Source organism: Phalangium opilio, unplaced genomic scaffold, assembly GCF_054372755.1.
Source record: "Phalangium opilio isolate 3A_F unplaced genomic scaffold, DU_Popi_V2 ptg000209l_1, whole genome shotgun sequence".
NCBI classification, from domain to species: domain Eukaryota; kingdom Metazoa; phylum Arthropoda; class Arachnida; order Opiliones; family Phalangiidae; genus Phalangium; species Phalangium opilio.
The window spans coordinates 12,439,093-12,461,988 of NW_028324217.1; the positions used below are offsets into that span (position 1 = coordinate 12,439,093).

At 44.5% G+C, this 22,896-nt stretch overlaps 6 non-coding genes and 15 pseudogenes across 6 annotated transcripts; all 21 read right to left on the minus strand.

Moving 5' to 3' along the window:
- Positions 1 to 5,894: 5,894 nt before the first annotated feature.
- Positions 5,895 to 6,013, minus strand: LOC149619844 (5S ribosomal RNA; annotated as a pseudogene).
- Positions 6,014 to 6,150: 137 nt separating this feature from the next.
- On the minus strand, positions 6,151 to 6,253 carry LOC149619845 (5S ribosomal RNA; annotated as a pseudogene).
- A 137-nt stretch (positions 6,254 to 6,390) lies between these two features.
- Positions 6,391 to 6,509, minus strand: LOC149619846 (5S ribosomal RNA; annotated as a pseudogene).
- Positions 6,510 to 6,645: 136 nt separating this feature from the next.
- On the minus strand, positions 6,646 to 6,764 carry LOC149619847 (5S ribosomal RNA; annotated as a pseudogene).
- A 137-nt stretch (positions 6,765 to 6,901) lies between these two features.
- LOC149619848 (5S ribosomal RNA) lies at positions 6,902 to 7,020 on the minus strand (annotated as a pseudogene).
- A 136-nt stretch (positions 7,021 to 7,156) lies between these two features.
- Positions 7,157 to 7,275, minus strand: LOC149619849 (5S ribosomal RNA; annotated as a pseudogene).
- Positions 7,276 to 7,397: 122 nt separating this feature from the next.
- LOC149619850 (5S ribosomal RNA) lies at positions 7,398 to 7,500 on the minus strand (annotated as a pseudogene).
- Positions 7,501 to 7,637: 137 nt separating this feature from the next.
- On the minus strand, positions 7,638 to 7,756 carry LOC149619851 (5S ribosomal RNA; annotated as a pseudogene).
- Positions 7,757 to 8,132: 376 nt separating this feature from the next.
- LOC149619852 (5S ribosomal RNA) lies at positions 8,133 to 8,251 on the minus strand (annotated as a pseudogene).
- A 122-nt stretch (positions 8,252 to 8,373) lies between these two features.
- LOC149619853 (5S ribosomal RNA) lies at positions 8,374 to 8,476 on the minus strand (annotated as a pseudogene).
- Positions 8,477 to 8,613: 137 nt separating this feature from the next.
- On the minus strand, positions 8,614 to 8,732 carry LOC149619854 (5S ribosomal RNA; annotated as a pseudogene).
- Positions 8,733 to 9,094: 362 nt separating this feature from the next.
- Positions 9,095 to 9,197, minus strand: LOC149619855 (5S ribosomal RNA; annotated as a pseudogene).
- A 136-nt stretch (positions 9,198 to 9,333) lies between these two features.
- On the minus strand, positions 9,334 to 9,453 carry LOC149619856 (5S ribosomal RNA; annotated as a pseudogene).
- A 122-nt stretch (positions 9,454 to 9,575) lies between these two features.
- Positions 9,576 to 9,678, minus strand: LOC149619857 (5S ribosomal RNA; annotated as a pseudogene).
- A 137-nt stretch (positions 9,679 to 9,815) lies between these two features.
- On the minus strand, positions 9,816 to 9,918 carry LOC149619858 (5S ribosomal RNA; annotated as a pseudogene).
- A 1,381-nt stretch (positions 9,919 to 11,299) lies between these two features.
- Positions 11,300 to 11,372, minus strand: TRNAT-GGU (transfer RNA threonine (anticodon GGU)). Its single transcript has one exon. It is a non-coding gene; the product is annotated as a tRNA-Thr (tRNA).
- An 810-nt stretch (positions 11,373 to 12,182) lies between these two features.
- Positions 12,183 to 12,255, minus strand: TRNAT-GGU (transfer RNA threonine (anticodon GGU)). The gene has a single exon. It is a non-coding gene; the product is annotated as a tRNA-Thr (tRNA).
- Positions 12,256 to 14,095: 1,840 nt separating this feature from the next.
- Positions 14,096 to 14,168, minus strand: TRNAT-GGU (transfer RNA threonine (anticodon GGU)). Its single transcript has one exon. It is a non-coding gene; the product is annotated as a tRNA-Thr (tRNA).
- Positions 14,169 to 15,273: 1,105 nt separating this feature from the next.
- On the minus strand, positions 15,274 to 15,346 carry TRNAT-GGU (transfer RNA threonine (anticodon GGU)). The gene has a single exon. It is a non-coding gene; the product is annotated as a tRNA-Thr (tRNA).
- Positions 15,347 to 16,596: 1,250 nt separating this feature from the next.
- On the minus strand, positions 16,597 to 16,669 carry TRNAT-GGU (transfer RNA threonine (anticodon GGU)). Its single transcript has one exon. It is a non-coding gene; the product is annotated as a tRNA-Thr (tRNA).
- Positions 16,670 to 19,461: 2,792 nt separating this feature from the next.
- On the minus strand, positions 19,462 to 19,534 carry TRNAT-GGU (transfer RNA threonine (anticodon GGU)). The gene has a single exon. It is a non-coding gene; the product is annotated as a tRNA-Thr (tRNA).
- Between the last annotated feature and the right edge of the window lie 3,362 nt (positions 19,535 to 22,896).

Sequence of the window (22,896 nt, forward strand, 5' to 3'; positions counted from 1 at the left end):
AAGGTTGGTGGTTCGAGCCCATCCGGGAGCGGTTTTGTGAGGTCTCAGATGTGACGTAAAGAGTCAGAGTTTTTCCACAATACCTGACAAGCATTTAATTTCTGAGCTTCCGTGGCGCAATGGTTATTGCGCTCAGCTGTTATTCAAAAGGTTGTTGGTTAGATCCTATCCGGGAGCGGTGTTGTGAGGTCTCAGATATAACATAAAATATCAGAGTTTTTCCACAATACCTGACGAACATTTAATTTTTGGGCTTCCGTGCCGCAATGGTTAGCGCGTTCAGCTGTTTACCGAAAGGTTGGTGGTTCGAGCCCACCCGGGAGAGGTGCTGTGGGGTCTCAGATGTAACGTAAAAAGCTAAAGATTTTCCACAATACCTGACGAACATTTAATTTTTGGGCTTCCGTGGCGCAAAGGTTAGCGCGTTCAGCTGTTAACCGAAAGGTTGGTGGTTCGAGCCCACCCGGGAGAGGTGTTATGGAGTCTCAGATGTAGCGTGAAAAGTCATAACTTTTCCACAATACCTGACAAGCATTTAATTTCTGAGCTTCCGTGGCGCAATGGTTATTGCGCTCAGCTGTTATTCAAAAGGTTGGTGGTTCGAGCCCACCCGGGAGCAGTGTTGTGAGGTCTCAGATGTGACGTAAAAAGTCAGAGTTTTTCCACAATACCTGACGAACATTTAATTTTTGGGCTTCCGTAGCTCAATGGTTAGCGCGTTCAGCTGTTAACCGAAAGGTTCGTGGTTCCAGCCCACCCGGGAGAGGTGTTGTGGGGTCTCAGATGTAACGTAAATAGCCAAAGTTTTTCCACAATACCTGACGAACATTTAATTTTTGGGCTTCCGTGGCGCAATGGTTAGCGCGTTCAGCTGTTAACCGAAAGGTTGGTGGTTCGAACCCACCCGGGAGAGGTGTTGTGGGGTCTCAGATGTAACGTAAAAAGCCAAAGATTTTCCACAATACCTGACGAACATTTAATTTTTGGGTTTCCGTGGCGCAAAGGTTAGCGCGTTCAGCTGTTATTCAAAAGGTTGGTGGTTCGAGCCAACCCGGGAGCAGTGTTGTGAGGTCTCAGATGTGACGTAAAGAGTCAGAGTTTTTCCACAATACCTGACGAACATTTAATTTTTGGGCTTCCGTAGCGCAATGGTTAGCGCGTTCAGCTGTTAACCGAAAGGTTGGTGGTTCGAGCCAACCCGGGAGAGGTGTTGTGAGGTCTCAGATGTAGCGTGAAAAGTCATAACTTTTCCACAATACCTGACGAACATTTAATTTTTGGGCTTCCGTGGCGCAATGGTTAGCGCGTTCAGCTGTTAACCGAAAGGTTGGTGGTTCGCGCCCATCCGGGAGCGGTTTTGTGAGGTCTCAGATGTGACGTAAAAAGTCAGAGTTTTTCCACATTACCTAACGAACATTTAACTTTTGGGCTTCCGTGGCGCAATGGTTAGCGCGTACAGCTGTTAACCGAAAGGTTGGTGGTTCGAGCCCACCCGGAGAGGTGTTGTGGGGTCTCAGATGTAGCGTGATAAGTCAAAGTTTTTCCACAATACCTGACGAACATTTAATTTTGTGCCTTCCGTGGCGCAATGGTTAGCGCGTTCGGCTGTTAACCGAAAGGTTTGTGGTTCAAGCCCACCCGGGAGAGGTGTTTTGGAGTCTCAGATGTGACGTAAAAAGTCAGAGTTTTTCCACAATACCTGACGAACATTTAATTTTTGGGCTTCCGTAGCTCAATGGTTAGCACGTTCAGCTGTTAACCGAAAGGTTCGTGGTTCCAGCCCACCCGGGAGAGGTGTTGTGGGGTCTCAGATGTAACGTAAAAAGCCAAAGTTTTTCCACAATACCTGACGAACATTTAATTTTTGGGCTTCCGTGGCGCAATGGTTAGCGCGTTCAGCTGTTAACCGAAAGGTTGGTGGTTCGAGCCCACCCCGGAGAGGTGTTGTGGGGTCTCAGATGTAGCGTGAAAAGTGATAACTTTTCCACAATACCTGACAACCATTTACTTTTTGGGCTTCCGTGGCGCAATGGTTAGCGCGTTCGGCTGTTAACCGAAAGGTTGGTGGTTCGAGCCCATCCGGGAGCGGTTTTGTGAGGTCTCAGATGTGACGTAAAGAGTCAGAGTTTTTCCACAATACCTGACAAGCATTTAATTTCTGAGCTTCCGTGGCGCAATGGTTATTGCGCTCAGCTGTTATTCAAAAGGTTGTTGGTTAGATCCTATCCGGGAGCGGTGTTGTGAGGTCTCAGATATAACGTAAAATATCAGAGTTTTTCCACAATACCTGACGAACATTTAATTTTTGGGCTTCCGTGCCGCAATGGTTAGCGCGTTCAGCTGTTTACCGAAAGGTTGGTGGTTCGAGCCCACCCGGGAGAGGTGTTGTGGGGTCTCAGATGTAACGTAAAAAGCCAAAGATTTTCCACAATACCTGACGACCATTAAATTTTTCGGCTTCCGTGGCACAATGGTTAGCGCGTTCGGCTGTTAACCGAAAGGTTGGTGGTTCGAGCTCACCCGGGAGAGATGTTGTGTGGTCTCTGATGTAGCGTGAAAAGTCATAACTTTTCCACAATACCTGACAAACATTTAATTTCTGAGCTTCCGTGGCGCAATGGTTAACGCGTTCAGCTGTTAACCGAAAGGTTGGTGGTTCGAGCCCACCCGGGAGAGGTGCTGTGGGGTCTCAGATGTAACGTAAAAAGCTAAAGATTTTCCACAATACCTGACGAACATTTAATTTTTGGGCTTCCGTGGCACAAAGGTTAGCGCGTTCAGCTGTTAACCGAAAGGTTGGTGGTTCGAGCCCACCCGGGAGAGGTGTTGTGGGGTCTCAGATGTAACGTAAAAAGCCAAAGATTTTCCACAATACCTGACGAACATTTAATTTTTGGGCTTCCGTGGCGCAATGGTTAGCGCGTTCAGCTGTTAACCGAAAGGTTGGTGGTTCGAGCCCACCCCGGAGAGGTGTTGTTGGGTCTCAGATGTAGCGTGAAAAGTGATAACTTTTCCACAATGTCTGACAACCATTTACTTTTGGGCTTCCGTGGCGCAATGGTTAGCGCGTTCGGCTGTTAACCGAAAGGTTGGTGGTTCGAGCCCATCCGGGAGCGGTTTTGTGAGGTCTCAGATGTGACGTAAAGAGTCAGAGTTTTTCCACAATACCTGACGAACATTTAATTTTTGGGCTTCCGTGGCGCTATGGTTAGCGCGTTCGGCTGTTAACCGAAAGGTTGGTGGTTCGAGCACAACCGGGAGCTGTGTTGTGAGGTCTCAGATGTGACGTAAAAAGTCAGAGTTTTTCCACAATACCTGACGAACGTTTAATTTTTGGGCTTCCGTGGCGCAATGGTTAGCGCGTTCAGCTGTTAACCGAAAGGTTGGTGGTTCGAACCCACCCGGGAGAGGTGTTGTGGGGTCTCAGATGTAACGTAAAAAGCCAAAGATTTTCCACAATACCTGACGAACATTTAATTTTTGGGTTTCCGTGGCGCAAAGGTTAGCGCGTTCAGCTGTTATTCAAAAGGTTGGTGGTTCGAGCCAACCCGGGAGCAGTGTTGTGAGGTCTCAGATGTGACGTAAAAAGTCAGAGTTTTTCCACAATACCTGACGAACATTTAATTTTTGGGCTTCCGTAGCGCAATGGTTAGCGCGTTCAGCTGTTAACCGAAAGGTTGGTGGTTCGAGCCAACCCGGGAGAGGTGTTGTGGGGTCTCAGATGTAGCGTGAAAAGTCATAACTTTTCCACAATACCTGACAACCATTTACTTTTTGGGCTTCCGTGGCGCAATGGTTAGCGCGTTCGGCTGTTAACCGAAAGGTTGGTGGTTCGAGCCTATCCGGGAGCGGTTTTGTGAGGTCTCAGATGTGACGTAAAAAGTCAGAGTTTTTCCACAATACCTGACGAACATTTAATTTTTGGGCTTCCGTAGCGCAATGGTTAGCGCGTTCAGCTGTTAACCGAAAGGTTGGTGGTTCGAGCCAACCCGGGAGAGGTGTTGTGGGGTCTCAGATGTAACGTAAAAAGCCAAAGTTTTTCCACAATACCTGACGAACATTTAATTTTTGGGCTTCCGTGGCGCAAAGGTTAGCGCGTTCAGCTGTTATTCAAAAGGTTGGTGGTTCGAGCCCACCCGGGAGCAGTGTTGTGAAGTCTCAGATGTGACGTAAAAAGTCAGAGTTTTTCCACAATACCTGACGAACATTTAATTTTTGGGCTTCCGTAGCGCAATGGTTAGCGCGTTCAGCTGTTAACCGAAAGGTTGGTGGTTCGCGCCCATCCGGGAGCGGTTTTGTGAGGTCTCAGATGTGACGTAAAAAGTCAGAGTTTTTCCACATTACCTAACGAACATTTAACTTTTGGGCTTCCGTGGCGCAATGGTTAGCGCGTACAGCTGTTAACCGAAAGGTTGGTGGTTCGAGCCCACCCGGAGAGGTGTTGTGGGGTCTCAGATGTAGCGTGATAAGTCAAAGTCTTTCCACAATACCTGACGAACATTTAATTTTCGGGCTTCCGTGGCGCAATGGTTAGCGCGTTCGGCTGTTAACCGAAAGGTTGGTGGTTCAAGCCCACCCGGGAGAGGTGTTTTGGAGTCTCAGATGTAACGTAAAAAGCCAAAGTTTTTCCACATTACCTGACGAACATTTAATTTCCGAGCTTCCGTGGCGCAATGGTTAGCGCGTTTAGCTGTAAACCGCAAGGTTGGTGGTTCGCGCCCATCCGGGAGCGGTTTTGTGAGGTCTTAGATGTGACGTAAAAAGTCAGAGTTTTTCCACAATACCTGACGAACATTTAATTTTTGGGCTTCCGTGGCGCAATGGTTAGCGCGTTTAGCTGTTAACCGCAAGGTTGGTGGTTCGCGCCCATCCGGGAGCGGTTTTGTGAGGTCTCAGATGTGACGTAAAAAGTCAGAGTTTTTCCACATTACCTGACGAACATTTAATTTTTGGGCTTCCGTGGCGCAATGGCTAGCGCGTACAGCTGTTAACCGAAGGGTTGGTGGTTCGAGCCCACACGGGGAGGTGTTGTGGGGTCTCAGATGTAACGTAGAAAGCCAAAGTTGTTCCACAATACCTGACGACCATTTAATTTTTCGGCTTCCGTGGCACAATGGTTAGCGCGTTCAGCTGTTAACCGAAAGGTTTGTGGTTCGAGCCCACCCGGAAGAGGTGTTGTGGGGTCTCAGATGTAGCGTGAAAAGTCATAACTTTTCCACAATACCCGACAACCATTTAATTTCTGAGCTTCCGTGGCGCAATGGTTAGCGCGTTCGGCTGTTAACCACTAGGTTGGTGATTCGAGCCTATCCGGGAGCGGTGTTGTGAGGTCTCAGATGTGACGTAAAAAGTCAGAGTTTTTCCACAATACCTGACGACCATTTAATTTTTGGGCTTCCGTGGCGCAGTGGTTAGCGCGTTCGGCTGTTAACCGAAAGGTTGGTGGTTCAAGCCCACCCGGGAGAGGTGTTGTGGGGTCTCAGATGTAACGTAAAAAGCCAAGGTTTTTCCACAATTCCTGACGAACATTTAATTTTTGGGCTTCCGTGACGCAATGGTTAGCGCGTTCAGCTGTTAACCGAAAGGTTTGTGGTTCGAGCCCACCCGGAAGAGGTGTTGTGGGGTTTCAGATGTAGCGTGAAAAGTCATAACTTTACCACAATACCTGACAACCATTTAATTTCTGAGCTTCCGTGGCGCAATGGTTAGCGCGCTCAGCTGTTATTCAAAAGGTTGGTGGTTCGAGCGCACCCGGGAACAGTGTTGTGAGGTCTCAGATGTGATGTAAAAAGTCAGAGTTTTTCCACAATACCTGACGACCATTTAATTTTTGGGCTTCCGTGGCGCAATGGTTAGCGCGTTCGGCTGTTAACCGAAAGGTTGGTTGTTGAAAAAGCTAACGGTACGCAGCGTTCCTAAGTGGTCTCCCTCCCAAGTACTAACTGCGCTCGACGCTGCTTAACTTCGGTGATCGGACGAGAACCGGTGTTTTCAGCGTGATAGCGCCGTTGCCGAGAGTGCTACTTAATAATTCGAATTTAAAGTAAGTGAGACAAATTAACCTTCATCTTTATAAAACAATAATAAAATGAAGATATGTTTGCTTTTTTCATATCTGGTGGAATTTAAAAGAGAAAACAAAAAGGAAAAAGCCAACGGCACGCAGTGTTCCCAAGTACTGACTGCGCTCGACGCTGCTTAACTTCGGTGATCGGACGAGAACCGGTGTTTTCAGCGTGATATGGTCGTTGCCGAGAGTGCTAGTTTATAATTCGAATTTAAATTAAGTGAGACAAATTAACCTTCATCTTTTTAAAACAATAACAAAAAGAAAATATGTTTGCTTTTTTCATATATATTGGAATTTAAAAGACAAAAAAAAAGTGAAAAAGCTAACGGCATGCAGTGTTCCTAAGTGGCCTCCCTCCCAAGTACTGACTGCGCTCGACGCTGCTTAACTTCGGTGATCGGACGAGAAGCGATGTTTTCTGCGTGATATGGCCGTTGCCGAGAGTGCTAGTTAAAAATAATTCGAATTTGAATTAAGTGAGACAAAATAACCATCTTTTTAAAACAATAACAAAAAGAATATATGTTTGCTTTTTTCATATCTGGTGGAATTTAAAAGAGGAAAAAAATTGAGAAAGCTAACGGTACGCAGTGTTCCTAAGTGGTCTCCCTCCCAAGTACTGACTGCGCTCGACGCTGCTTAACTTCGGTGATCGGACGAGAACCGTTGTTTTCAGCGTGATATGGCCGTTGCCGAGAGTGCTAGTTAATAATTCGAATTTAAATTAAGTGAGAGAAATTAACCTTCATCTTTTTAAAACAATAACAAAAAGAAAATGTGTTTGCTTTTTTCATATCTCTAGGAATTTAAAAGAGGAAAAAAAAGTGAAAAAGCTAACGGCAAGCAGTGTTCCTAAGTGTCCTCCCTCATAAGTACTGACTGCGCTCGACGCTGCTTAACTTCGGTGATCGGACGAGAACCGTTGTTTTAAGCGTGATATGGCCGTTGCCGAGAGTGCTAGTTAATTATTCGAATTTAAATTAAGTGAGACAAATTAACCTTCATCTTTTTAAAACAATAACAAAAAGAAAATGTGTTTGCTTTTTTTATATCTATTGGAATTTAAAAGAGGAAAAAAATTGAGAAAGCTAACGGTACGCAGTGTTCCTAAGTGGTCTCCCTCCCAAGTACTGACTGCGCTCGACGCTGCTTAACTTCGGTGATCGGACGAGAACCGGTGTATTCAGCGTGACATGGCCGTTGCCGACAGTGCTAGTTAATAATTTGAATTTAATTAACCTTCATCTTTATAAAACAATAACAAAAAGAAGATATATTTGCTTTTTTCATATCTGGTGAAAATTAAAAGAGGAAACAAAAAGGAAAAAGCCAACGGCACGCAGTGTTCAAAAGTACTGACTGCGCTCGACGCTGCTTAACTTCGGTGATCGGACGAGAACCGGTGTTTTCAGCGTGATATGGTCGTTGCCGAGAGTGCTAGTTAATAATTCGAATTTAAATTAAGTAAGACAAATTAACCTTCATCTTTTTAAAACAATAACAAAAAGAAAATATGTTTGCTTTTTTCATATCTATTGGAATTTAAAAGACAAAAAAAAAGTGAAAAAGCTAACGGCATGCAGTGTTCCTAAGTGGCCTCCCTCCCAAGTACTGACTGCGCTCGACGCTGATTAACTTCGGTGATCGGACGAGAACCGGTGTTTTCAGCGTGATATGGCCGTTGGCGAGAGTGCTAGTTAATAATTCGAATTTAAAGTAAGTGAGACAAATTAACATTCATCTTTATAAAACAATAACAAAATGAAGATATGTTTGCTTTCTTCATATCTGGTGGAATTTAAAAGAGGAAACAAAAAGGAAAAAGCCAACGGCACGCTGTGTTCCCAAGTACTGACTGCGCTCGACGCTGCTTAACTTCGGTGATCGGACGAGAAGCGGTGTTTTCAGTGTGATATGGCCGTTGCCGAGAGTGCTAGTTAATAATTCGAATTTGAATTAAGTTAGACAAACTAACCTTTATCTATTTAAAACAATAACAAAAAGAAAATATGTTTGCTTTTTTTATATCTATTGGAATTTAAAAGAGGAAAAAAATTGAGAAAGCTAACGGTACGCAGTGTTCCTAAGTGGTCTCCCTCCCAAGTACTGACTGCGCTCGACGCTGCTTAACTTCGGTGATCGGACGAGAACCGGTGTATTCAGCGTGATATGGCCGTTGCCGACAGTGCTAGTTAATAATTTGAATTTAATTAACCTTCATCTTTATAAAACAATAACAAAAAGAAGATATGTTTGCTTTTTTCATATCTGGTGAAAATTAAAAGAGGAAACAAAAAGGAAAAAGCCAACGGCACGCAGTGTTCAAAAGTACTGACTGCGCTCGACGCTGCTTAACTTCGGTGATCGGACGAGAACCAGTGTTTTCAGCGTGATATGGCTGTTGCCGAGAGCGCTAGCTAATAATTCGAATTTAAATTAAGTGAGACAAATTAACCTTCATCTTTTTAAAACAGTAACAAAAAGAAAATATGTTTGCTTTTTTCATATCTATAGGAATTTAAAAGAGGAAAAAAAAGTGAAAAAGCCAACGGCAAGCAGTGTTCCTAAGTGGTCTCCCTCCCAAGTACTGACTGCGCTCGACGCTGCTTAACTTCGGTGATCGGACGAGAACTGTTGTTTTCAGCGTGATATGGCCGTTGCCGACAGTGCTAGTTAATTATTTGAATTTCATTAACCTTCATCTTTATCATTCAATAACAAAAAGAAGATATGTTTGCTTTTTTCATATCTGGTGGAAATTAAAAGAGGAAACAAAAAGGAAAAAGCCAACGGCAAGCAGTGTTCTAAAGTACTGACTGCGCTCGACGCTGCTTAACTTCGGTGACCGGACAAAAACCAGTGTTTTCAGCGTGATATGGCCGTTGCCGAGAGCGCTAGCTAATAATTTGAATTTAAATTAAGTGAGACAAATTAACCTTCATCTTTTTAAAACAATAACAAAAAGAAAATATGTTTGCTTTTTTCATATCTGGTGGAATTTAAAAGAGGAAACAAAAAGGAAAAAGCCAACGGCACGCAGTGTTCCCTAGTACTGACTGCGCTCGACGCTGCTTAACTTCGGTGATCGGACGAGAACCGGTGTTTTCAGCGTGATATGGCCGTTGCCGAGAGTGCTAGTTAATAATTCGAATCTAAATTAAGTGAGACAAACTAACCTTTATCTATTTAAAACAATAACAAAAAGAAAATATGTTTGCTTTTTTTATATCTATTGGAATTTAAAAGAGGAAATAAATAGAGAAAGCTAACGGTACGCAAGTGTTCCTAAGTGGTCTCCCTCCCAAGTACTGACTGCGCTCGACGCTGCTTAACTTCGGTGATCGGACGAGAACCGGTGTATTCAGCGTGATATGGCCGTTGCCGACAGTGCTAGTTAATAATTTGAATTTAATTAACCTTCATCTTTATAATTCAATAACAAAAAGAAGATATGTTTGCTTTTTTCATATCTGGTGGAAATTAAAAGAGGAAACAAAAAGGAGAAAGCCAACGGCACGCAGTGCTCAAAAGTACTGACTGCGCTCGACGCTGCTTAACTTCGGTGATCGGACGTGAACCAGTGTTTTCAGCGTGATATGGCCGTTGCCGAGAGCGCTAGCTAATAATTTGAATTTAAATTAAGTGAGACAAATTAACCTTCATCTTTTTAAAACAATAACAAAAAGAAAATATGTTTGCTTTTTTCATATCTGGTGGAATTTAAAAGAGGAAACAAAAAGGAAAAAGCCAACGGCACGCTGTGTTCCCAAGTACTGACTGCGCTCGACGCTGCTTAACTTCGGTGATCGGACGAGAACCGGTGTTTTCAGCGTGATATGGCCGTTGTCGAGAGTGCTAGTTAATAATTCGAATTTAAATTAAGTGAGACAAATTAACCTTCATCTTTTTAAAACAATAACAAAAAGAAAATATGTTTGCTTTTCTCATATCTATAGGAATTTAAAAGAGGAAAAAAAGTGAAAAGGCCAACGGCATGCAGTGTTCCTAAATGGTCTCCCTCCCAATTTACGTTACATCTGAGACCTCACAACACCGCTCCCGGATAGACTGGAACCACCAAACTATTAGTTAACAGCCGAACGCGCTAACCATTGAGCCACGGAAGCTCAGAAATTAAATGGTTGTCAGGTATTGTGGAAAAGTTATGACTTATCACGCTACATCTGAGACCCCCATTACACCTCTCCCGGGTGGGCTCGAACCACCAACCTTTCGGTTAACAGGTGAACGCGCTAACCATTGCGCCACGGAAGCCCAAAAATTAAATGTTCGTCAGGTATTGTGGAAAAACTTACATTTTACGTTACATCTGAGACCTCACAACACCGCTCCCGGATAGAATCGAACCACCAACCTATAAGTTAACAGCCGAACGCGCTAACCATTGAGTCACGGAAGCTCAGAAGTTAAATGGTTGTCAGGTATTGTGGAAAGGATATGACTTTTCACGCTACATCTGAGACCCCATTACACCTCTCACGGGTGGGCTCGAACCATCAACCTTTCGGTTAACAGGTGAACGCGCTAACCATTGCGCCACGGAAGCCCAAAAATTAAATGTTCGTCAGGTATTCTGGAAAAACTTTCACTTTTTACGTTACATCTGAGACCCCACAACATCTCTCCAGGGTGGTCTCGAACCACCAACCTTTCGGTTAACCGCTGAACACGCTAACCATTGCGCCACGGAAGCCCAAAAATTAAATGTTCGTCAGGTATTGTGGAAAAACTCTGACATTTTACGTTACATCTGAGACCTCACAACACCGCTCCCGGATAGACTCGAACCACCAACCTATTAGTTAACAGCCGAACGCGCTAACCATTGAGTCACGGAAGCTCAGAAGTTAAATGGTTGTCAGGTATTGTGGAAAGGATATGACTTTTCACGGTACATCTGAGACCCCATTAAACCTCTTCCGGGTGGGCTCGAACCACCAACCTTTCGGTTAACAGGTGAACGCGCTAACCATTGCGCCACGGAAGCTCAGAAATTAAATGGTTGTCAGGTATTGTGGAAAAGTTATGACTTTTCACGCTACATCTGAGACCCCACAACATCTCTCCCGGGTGGGCTTGAACCTCCAACCTATCGGTTACCAGCTGAACGCGCTAACCATTGGGCCACGGAAGCTCAGAAATTAAATGGTTGTCAGGTATTGTGGAAAAGTTATGACTTTTCACGTTACATCTAAGACTTCACAACACCTCTCCCGGGTGGGCTCGAACCACCAACCTTTCGGTTACCAGCTGAACGCGCTAACCATTGCCCCACGGAAGCCCAAAAATTAAATGTTCGTCAGATATTGTGGAAAAAACTCTGACAATTTACGTTACATCTGAGACCTCACAACACCGCTCCCGGATAGACACGAACCACCAAACTATTAGTCAACAGCCGAACGCGCTAACCATTGAGCCACGGAAGCTCAGAAATTAAATGGTTGTCAGGTATTGTGGAAAAGTTATGACTTTTCACGCTACATCTGAGACACCATTACACCTCTCACGGGTGGGCTCGAACCATCAACCTTTCGGTTAACAGGTGAACGCGCTAACCATTGCGCCACGGAAGCCCAAAAATTAAATGTTCGTCAGGTATTGTGGAAAAACTCTGACATTTTACGTTACATCTGAGACCTCACAACACCGCTCCCGGATAGACTCGAACCACCAACCTATTAGTTAACAGCCGAACGCGCTAACCATTGAGTCACGGAAGCTCAGAAGTTAAATGGTTGTCAGGTATTGTGGAAAGGATATGACTTTTCACGGTACATCTGAGACCCCATTAAACCTCTTCCGGGTGGGCTCGAACCACCAACCTTTCGGTTAACAGGTGAACGCGCTAACCATTGCGCCACGGAAGCTCAGAAATTAAATGGTTGTCAGGTATTGTGGAAAAGTTATGACTTTTCACGCTACATCTGAGACCCCACAACATCTCTCCCGGGTGGGCTTGAACCTCCAACCTATCGGTTACCAGCTGAACGCGCTAACCATTGGGCCACGGAAGCTCAGAAATTAAATGGTTGTCAGGTATTGTGGAAAAGTTATGACTTTTCACGTTACATCTAAGACTTCACAACACCTCTCCCGGGTGGGCTCGAACCACCAACCTTTCGGTTACCAGCTGAACGCGCTAACCATTGCCCCACGGAAGCCCAAAAACTAAATGTTCGTCAGATATTGTGGAAAAAACTCTGACAATTTACGTTACATCTGAGACCTCACTACACCGCTCCCGGATAGACACGAACCACCAAACTATTAGTTAACAGCCGAACGCGCTAACCATTGAGCCACGGAAGCTCAGAAATTAAATGGTTGTCAGGTATTGTGGAAAAGTTATGACTTTTCACGCTACATCTGAGACACCATTACACCTCTCACGGGTGGGCTCGAACCATCAACCTTTCGGTTAACAGGTGAACGCGCTAACCATTGCGCCACGGAAGCCCAAAAATTAAATGTTCGTCAGGTATTCTGGAAAAACTTTCACTTTTTACGTTACATCTGAGACCCCACAACATCTCTCCAGGGTGGTCTCGAACCACCAACCTTTCGGTTAACCGCTGAACACGCTAACCATTGCGCCACGGAAGCCCAAAAATTAAATGTTCGTCAGGTATTGTGGAAAAACTCTGACATTTTACGTTACATCTGAGACCTCACAACACCGCTCCCGGATAGACTCGAACCACCAACCTATTAGTTAACAGCCGAACGCGCAAACCATTGCGCCACGGAAGCCCAAAAATTAAATGCTCGTCAGGTATTGTGGAAAAACTCCGACTTTTTACGTCACATCTGAGACACCACAACACAGTTGCCGGTTGGGCTCGAACCACCAACCTTTCGGTTACCAGCCGAACGCGCTAACCATTGAGCCACGGAAGCTCAGATATTAAATGGTTGTTACGTATTGTGGAAAAGTTTTGACTTTTTACGCTACATCTGAGACACCACAACACCTCTCCTGGATGGTCTCGAAACACCAACCTTTCGGTTAACCGCTGAACGCGCAAACCATTGCGCCACGGAAGCCCAAAAATTAAATGTTCGTCAGGTAATGTGGAAAAAACTCTGACATTTTACGTTACATCTGAGACCTCACAACACCGCTCCCGGATAGACTCGAACCACCAACCTATTAGTTAACAGCCGAACGCGCAAACCATTGCGCCACGGAAGCCCAAAAATTAAATGCTCGTCAGGTATTGTGGAAAAACTCCGACTTTTTACGTCACATCTGAGACACCACAACACAGTTGCCGGTTGGGCTCGAACCACCAACCTTTCGGTTACCAGCCGAACGCGCTAACCATTGAGCCACGGAAGCTCAGATATTAAATGGTTGTTACGTATTGTGGAAAAGTTTTGACTTTTTACGCTACATCTGAGACACCACAACACCTCTCCTGGATGGTCTCGAAACACCAACCTTTCGGTTAACAGCTGAACGCGCAAACCATTGCGCCACGGAAGCCCAAAAATTAAATGCTCGTCAGGTATTGTGGAAAAACTCCGACTTTTTACGTCACATCTGAGACACCACAACACAGTTGCCGGTTGGGCTCGAACCACCAACCTTTCGGTTACCAGCCGAACGCGCTAACCATTGAGCCACGGAAGCTCAGATATTAAATGGTTGTTACGTATTGTGGAAAAGTTTTGACTTTTTACGCTACATCTGAGACACCACAACACCTCTCCTGGATGGTCTCGAAACACCAACCTTTCGGTTAACAGCTGAACGCGCAAACCATTGCGCCACGGAAGCCCAAAAATTAAATGCTCGTCAGGTATTGTGGAAAAACTCCGACTTTTTACGTCACATCTGAGACACCACAACACAGTTGCCGGTTGGGCGCGAACCACCAACCTTTCGGTTACCAGCTGAACGCGCTAACCATTGGGCCACGGAAGCTCAAAAACTAAATTGTTGTCAGGTATTGTAGAAAAGTTATGACTTTTCACGTTACATCTGAGACTTCACAACACCTCTCCCGGGTGGGCTCGAACCACCAACCTTTCGGTTACCAGCTGAACGCGCTAACCATTGCCCCACGGAAGCCCAAAAATTAAATGTTCGTCAGATATTGTGGAAAAAACTCTGACAATTTACGTTACATCTTAGACCTCACAACACCGCTCCTGGAGAGACTCGAACCACCAAACTATTAGTTAACAGTCGAACGCGCTAACCATTGAGCCAAGGAAGCTCAGAAATTAAATGGTTGTCAGGTATTGTGGAAAAGTTATGACTTTTCACGCTACATCTGAGACCACCATTACACCTCTCCCGGGTGGGCTCGAACCACCAACCTTTCGGTTAACAGGTGAACGCGCTAACCATTGAGCCACGGAAGCCCAAAAATTAAATGTTCGTCAGGTATTGTGGAAAAACTCTGACATTTTACGTTACATCTGAGACCTCACAACACCGCTCCCGGATAGACTCGAACCACCAACCTATTAGTTAACAGCCGAACGCGCTAACCATTGAGTCACGGAAGCTCAAAAGTTAAATGGTTGTCAGGTATTGTGGAAAGGATATGACTTTTCACGCTACATCTGAGACCCCATTACACCTCTTCCGGGTGGGCTCGAACCACCAACCTTTCGGTTAACAGGTGAACGCGCAAACCATTGCGCCACGGAAGCCCAAAAATTAAATGCTCGTCAGGTATTGTGGAAAAACTCTGACTTTTTACGTCACATCTGAGACCTCACAACACAGTTCCCGGTTGGGCTCGAACCACCAACCTTTCGGTTACCATCCGAACGCGCTAACCATTGAGCCACGGAAGCTCAGATATTAAATGGTTGTTACGTATTGTGGAAAAGTTTTGACTTTTTACGCTACATCTGAGACACCACAACACCTCTCCTGGATGGGCTCGAAACACCAACCTTTCGGTTAACAGCTGAACGCGCAAACCATTGCGCCACGGAAGCCCAAAAATTAAATGTTCGTCAGGTAATGTGGAAAAACTCTGAATTTTTACGTCACATCTGAGACCTCACAAAACTGCTCCAAGATGGGCGCGAACCACCAACCTTTCGGTTACCAGCTGAACGCGCTAACCATTGGGCCACGGAAGCTCAGAAACTAAATGGTTGTCAGGTATTGTAGAAAAGTTATGACTTTTCACGTTACATCTGAGACTTCACAACACCTCTCCCGGGTGGGCTCGAACCACCAACCTTTCGGTTACCAGCTGAACGCGCTAACCATTGCCCCACGGAAGCCCAAAAATTAAATGTTCGTCAGATATTGTGGAAAAAACTCTGACAATTTACGTTACATCTTAGACCTCACAACACCGCTCCTGGAGAGACTCGATCCACCAAACTATTAGTTAACAGTCGAACGCGCTAACCATTGAGCCAAGGAAGCTCAGAAATTAAATGGTTGTCAGGTATTGTGGAAAAGTTATGACTTTTCACGCTACATCTGAGACCCCATTACACCTCTCCCGGGTGGGCTCGAACCATCAACCTTTCGGTTAACAGGTGAACGCGCTAACCATTGCGCCACGGAAGCCCAAAAATTAAACGTTCGTCAGGTATTGTGGAAAAACTCTGACTTTTTAGTCACATCTGAGACCTCACAACACAGTTCCCGGTTGGACTCGAACCACCAACCTTTCGGTTAACAGCCGAATGCGCTAACCATTGCGCCACGGAAGCCCAAAAATTAAATGTTCGTCAGATATTATGGAAAAACTCTGACATTTTACGTTACATCTGAGCCCTCACAACACCGCTCCCGGATAGACTCGAACCACCAAACTATTAGTTAACAGCCGAACGCGCTAACCATTGAGCCACGGAAGCTCAGAAATTAAATGGTTGTCAGGTATTGTGGAAAAGTTATGACTTTTCACGCTACATCTGAGACCCCACAACATCTCTCCCGGGTGGGCTCGAACCTCCAACCTTTCGGTTAACAGCTGAACGCGCAAACCATTGCGCCACGGAAGCCCAAAAATTAAATGCTCGTCAGGTATTGTGGAAAAACTCTGACTTTTTACGTCACATCTGAGACCTCACAACACAGTTCCCGGTTGGGCTCGAACCACCAACCTTTCGGTTAACAGGTGAACGCGCTAACCATTGCGCCACGGAAGCTCAGATATTAAATGGTTGTTACGTATTGTGGAAAAGTTTTGACTTTTTACGCTACATCTGAGACACCACAACACCTCTCCTTGATGGGCTCGAAACACCAACCTTTCGGTTAACAGCTGAACGCGCAAACCATTGCGCCACGGAAGCCCAAAAATTAAATGTTCGTCAGGTAATGTGGAAAAACTCTGAATTTTTACGTCACATCTGAGACCTCACAAAACTGCTCCAAGATGGGCGCGAACCACCAACCTTTCGGTTACCAGCTGAACGCGCTAACCATTGGGCCACGGAAGCTCAGAAATTAAATGGTTGTCAGGTATTGTGGAAAAGTTATGACTTTTCACGTTACGTCTGAGACTTCACAACACCTCTCCCGGGTGGGCTCGAACCACCAACCTTTCGGTTACCAGCTGAACGCGCTAACCATTGCCCCACGGAAGCCCAAAAATTAAATGTTCGTCAGATATTGTGGAAAAAACTCTGACAATTTACGTTACATCTGAGACCTCACAACACCGCTCCCGGATAGACACGAACCACCAAACTATTAGTTAACAGCCGAACGCGCTAACCATTGAGCCACGGAAGCTCAGAAATTAAATGGTTGTCAGGTATTGTGGAAAAGTTATGACTTTTCACGCTACATCTGAGACACCATTACACCTCTCACGGGTGGGCTCGAACCATCAACCTTTCGGTTAACAGGTGAACGCGCTAACCATTGCGCCACGGAAGCCCAAAAATTAAATGTTCGTCAGGTATTCTGGAAAAACTTTGACTTTTTACGTTACATCTGAGACCCCACAACATCTCTCCAGGGTGGTCTCGAACCACCAACCTTTCGGTTAACCGCTGAACACGCTAACCATTGCGCTTCGGAAGCCCAAAAATTAAACTTTCGTCATGTATTGTGGAAAAACTCTGACTTTTTACGTACATCTGAGACCTCACAACACAGTTCCCGGTTGGGCTCGAACCACCAACCTTTCGGTTAACAGCCGAAGGCGCTAACCATTGCGCCACGGAAGCCCAAAAATTAAATGTTCGTCAGATATTGTGGAAAAAACTCTGACATTTTACGTTACATCTGAGACCTCACAACACCGCTCCCGGATAGACTCGAACCACCAAACTATTAGTTAACAGCCGAACGCGCTAACCATTGAGCCACGGAAGCTCAGAAATTAAATGGTTGTCAGGTATTGTGGAAAAGTTATGACTTTTCACGCTACATCTGAGACCCCCATTACACCTCTCCCGGGTGGGCTCGAACCACCAACCTTTCGGTTAACAGGTGAACGCGCTAACCATTGCGCCACGGAAGCTCAGAAATTAAATGGTTGTCAGGTATTGTGGAAAAACTCTGACATTTTACGTTACATCTGAGACCTCACAACACCGCTCCCGGATAGACTCGAACCACCAACCTATTAGTTAACAGCCGAACGCGCTAACCATTGAGTCACGGAAGCTCAGAAGTTAAATGGTTGTCAGGTATTGTGGAAAGGATATGACTTTTCACGCTACATCTGAGACCCCATTACACCTCTTCCGGGTGAGCTCGAACCACCAACTTTTCGGTTAACAGGTGAACGCGCTAACCATTGCGCCACGGAAGCTCAGAAATTAAATGGTTGTCAGGTATTGTGGAAAAGTTATGACTTTTCACGCTACATCTGAGACTTCACAACACCTCTCCCGGGTGGGCTCCAACCACCAACCTTTCGGTTACCAGCTGAACGCGCTAACCATTGCCCTACGGAAGCCCAAAAATTAAACGTTCGTCAGGTATTGTGGAAAAACTCTGACTTTTTACGTCACATCTGAGACCTCACAACACAGTTCCTGGTTGGGCTCGAACCACCAACCTTTCGGTTAACAGCCGAACGCGCTAACCATTGCGCCACGGAAGCCAAAAAATTAAATGGTCGTCAGGTATTGTGGAAAAACTCTGACCTTTTACGTTACATCAGAGACCTCACAAAACCACTCCCGAATAGGCACGAACCAGGGAGTAAGGAACGTTAGAGGGAGTTTTGATGTTATGCTGAAAAAACCGTCATACAGTGGCAAATAGGAAAGAAAGTGGGGGGTAGGAATTTTTATCTCCGTTCCTCAATTTTAGCTAACGCGCAGGCGCGAGTGACGTCGTTTACTACCGCCAGCAGGGAGAATTTAAATATTCTATCTGCCGCCACACGGCCAACTTAGATCAACTCCTAAGTTGGCCATGGCCGCCAGCGCCAGCTTCCGCTTCCATCGACTGCTGCCCCACTCACTCTGTTCAACCAACAATCAACGTCTGTTGGGAGGAAACCGAGGCTTAATAAAATGCCAAATTGTTTTTGTAACGGTTGTAGGAATGATTCAAGGTATTCGCTGAAAAATATATCAAAGGAATATCCTTCCACGCGTTTCCAAAGCCAAAAACCCAGATACAAAAATGTAAAAGATGGATATTAGCTTGTGGAAGACCGATTTCTACGAGCTTCTATTCACTTTCAATAAATTTCAAGCTTTGTTTTTGGTTTGGGAAATGGTTTGAAAACGATATTTACCATGTCGGGTCTTGTTAAATACTTAGGGTTACTTGAACAATTATAAAACAACACTTCTTATAGTTAACCATGGCAGAAATGCAAACACGACCTTCCCCTTCTAGTTCAAAGCCGGTTTTTAAATTTGACGCATGCGCGCGGACACCGCGATGAGTCCCCGAGTCAGCGCCAGATAGAGACGAGTTTAGCCAGGAAAGCGAACGAACGCGCCTATTCACTTTAACACTCCCTCTCAAGTCTCTCCTCCCTGCTCGAACCACCAACCTATTAGTTAACAGCCGAACGCGCTAACCATTGCGCCACGGAAGCCTAAAAATTAAATGGTCGTCAGGTATTGTGGAAAAACTTTGGCTTTTAACGTTACATTTGAGATCCCACAAAACCGCTCCCGGGTGGGCTCGAACCACCAACCTTTTGAATAACAGCTGAGCGCGCTAACCATTGCGCCACGGAAGCTCAGAAATTAAATGGTTGTCAGGTATTGTGGAAAAGTTATAACTTTTCACGCTACATCTGAGACCACAACACCTCTCCCGGGTGGGCTCGAACCACCAACCTTTCGGTTAACAGCCGAACGCGCTAACCATTGAGCCACGGAAGCTCGGAACTTAAATGGTTGTCAGGTATTGTGGAAAAGTTATGACTTTTCACGCTACATCTGAGACCCCACAACACCTCTTCCGGGTGGGCTCGAACCAACAACCTTTCGGTTACCAGCTGAACGCGCTAACCAATGCGCCACGGAAGCTCAAAAATTAAATGTTCGTCAGGTATTGTGGAAAAACTTTGGCTTTTTACGTTACATCTGAGACCCCACAACACCTCTCCCGGGTGGGTTCGAACCACCAACCTTTCGGTTAACAACCGAACGCGCTAACCACTGCGCCACGTAAAAATTAAATGGTCGTCAGGTATTGTGGAAAAACTCTGACCTTTACGTCACATCTGAGACCTCACCACACTGCTCCCGGGTGGGCTCGAACCACCAACCTTTTGAATAACAGCTGAGTGCGCTAACCATTGCGCCACGGAAGCTCAGAAATTAAATGGTTGTCAGGTATTGTGAAAAAGTTATGACTTTTCACGCTACATCTGAGACCACACAACACCTCTCCCGGGTGGGCTCGAACCACCAACCTTTCGGTTAACAGCCGATCGCGCTAACCATTGAGCCACGGAAGCTCGGAAATTAAATGGTTGTCAGGTATTGAGGAAAAGTTATAACTTTTCACGCTACATCTGAGACCCCACAACACCTCTCACGGGTGGGCTCGAACCACCAACCTTTCGGTTAACAGCCGAACGCGCTAACCATTGCGCCACGGAAGCCCAAAAATTAAATGGTCGTCAGGTATTGTGGAAAAACTTTGGCTTTTTCCGTTACATTTGAGATCCCACAAAACCGTTCCCGGGTGGGCTCGAACCACCAACCTATTGGTTAACAGCCGAACGCGGTAACCATTGAGCCGCGGAAGCTCAGATATTATATGGTTGTTACGTATTGTGGAAAAGTTTTGACTTTTTACGCTACATCTGAGACCCCACAACACCTCTCCTGGATGGGCTCGAAACACCAACCTTTCGGTTAAAGGCTCGTTTACATGTTCGAGAGAATTAAGCTCAAAGCGGAAAGTTGAAGTTGAAAGTCGAATCTTCTTCTCGCGTCTAAAAAAAATCGCGTCTGCCAAAAGCGTTTGTTCCCGCTGCTCCACCCGCTCCTTTGTTTACATACCAGCTGGGCGGTAGCATGAGCCTAGATTGCAGAGTTGCCTTTCAGTCGGAAGTAAACAACTAAAATGGCGTCGACTGTCGTTAGTTTTCTTCTGGTTAAAAAGAAACTATTGCTTTTGAAAAACATTCGATATTTATAACAAAAATAGAATGGAACGTCGTTGGTAGGTACAGACTGTTAAAAAAGTCTTAGCGCGTTGCGTTTTTCGCACATATTTTACTATATTTCAAAAACTATTCAAGCTAGCGCTCTGGAATAAAGTGCGTTATAAAAGTTTTGCATTTCTCTTTCATATTTTACCCGTTCCAAAGTTGACCTTTGCATACTTATACCGGAAACCGGAAATGTCAAAATTATCAACTTTGAAAATATTGGATTCTCGAGGATACAAATGCGATTTTCGGAATCCTTGGGGTCGATTCATATTTGAAAAGTGTTCACCAAATTCAATTCGGATGAATAGGTCACGAGTAATCAGCCTTTATTCAAAATCTGGCAAACTTTTTTAGATTGGCGATAATTCATAATCGAGTATCGAATCTTTGTCGTAATAATGCTCGTTAGATGTTATGACACTTTATGCATATATATATGATTGGTCTTTTGGCGCAATACTTTGAAACAAATCAGACGTTCATTAAAGGGATGGTGAAGTGGAAAATAAAGTAATTTTTTATTAATTCTTCTATAAGACCAATCTGCATCGTGAAACATCCAGGAAATAACACCGAACGATTTTTAAACGACAATTAGTTAATTGGATAATTTTAAATAGGGATCTCCGACCAATCGCGTAGCGCCCCGCCTTTTTATCAACAATTTTCTCTTGGCACGCTCCGTGTTGAATAAATTTATCGCGAGACTTGAAAAAATTTGCACGATGTGACAATTGTGGCGCGAGACATGGAGTGTGCCACGAAAATTTTGTTAACGAAAAGGCACGGCGTTACGGGATTGGTCGGAGTTCCTTTTTTGAAATTATTCTTAAAATCTTAACCTAATTTGAATATTAAAATCAATGGGAGGTATTTCCTGAATTTTTCATTATGCATACTGGTAGAAGAATCAATAAAAAAATCACTTTATTTTCCACTTCCCACTCCCTTTAAGAGAAACCTCGCGTCTTTTGAAGAGGAGAAGCGGTTTGGAATTTTTTTTTATTTGGGCCATGATATCGTAATATTTAGAACTCATATTAATTACGTCTAGGTCTTCAGCCCGATTCATTGCAGCCTAGAGAAAATCTCATTCATGATGGCGTATGCGCTTCACGAGATCCCTTCAAATATTCGACTATTCCAAATAAGAAACAACTTGAGAGGAAAGGGCTTCTATGCTAGGAATGTTTGCTAAGCGATTGAGCTTCGCTAAACGGAGCCTGAGGTTGGCTATAGCCTCCCGCGTTTAGCGCAAATGTGAGGCCAGGGATAGATTTAATTTTAGAAGTGGGAATAGAGAATAGAGTAATCTAGGAACGCGTCAAATTCCCGGACCCCCTTCCACGGAAAGGAGGGGTATGAATGAAGAGGCGTGTCAAAGCGACAAAGGTTAAAAGGAATAACGTATTTTTTGCCGATCCCGTCAGTAACGTCAGCAAAACGTAGTTTAATTGAGCAATACGAAAATTTAAACTTTTCATCACGCGTTAGAGGGAGGGCTCTATACTGGGCAATGAGTCGGACTGAATTAAACACTAACCCTTCTCGAATCCTGCTTCTAAAATTAAATCTATCTCTATTGAGGCTTAATAATAAAGCCGACCACAACCAAAGCATGGGCAAAGGCGTATTTCACAACTGACGTTCAAAGCTACCGATGGAAAAACCTAAAAATTAAATGAAAAAAAATTAATGCCGGTAAGAATGATCACAACTGAAAATAACAGCTTACAGCTAAAACGAACCCGAACGGTAAACACTTGAAATTGGCCTCTCTGCGCTGCTGGTCTGCTACTCCTTTCGTTTATTTTCTATGGCAAAAATACTAACTTAGGCCATTTTGTGTTTTAAGACTTTTATTGTGTAGGAAAGATAACTAGCCTTTTTAAAGAAATTTTGGATAACTATTAATATCATTATTGATAACTAGTTAAAAGTTGAAAAATATTTATAAAATTTGGACGAAAATTTTCAAATAACAAGACTTCCTTCGAGTTTCAAATTGAAGAATGCTCGTGTGCTTTATTGAACTATTTTATACAAACAAGACAGTCACTTTCAGCTTGAATTGTTGCTTGATATTTTATTGGACATCCCCTAGCCCTTAAAGGGAGGATGAAGAGGACAATAAAGTGATTTTTTTTATCGATTCTTCTTCTAATTATAAGACCATTTTGCATAGTGAAACATCCAGGAAATACCGTCTGCGTTCTTGAACTA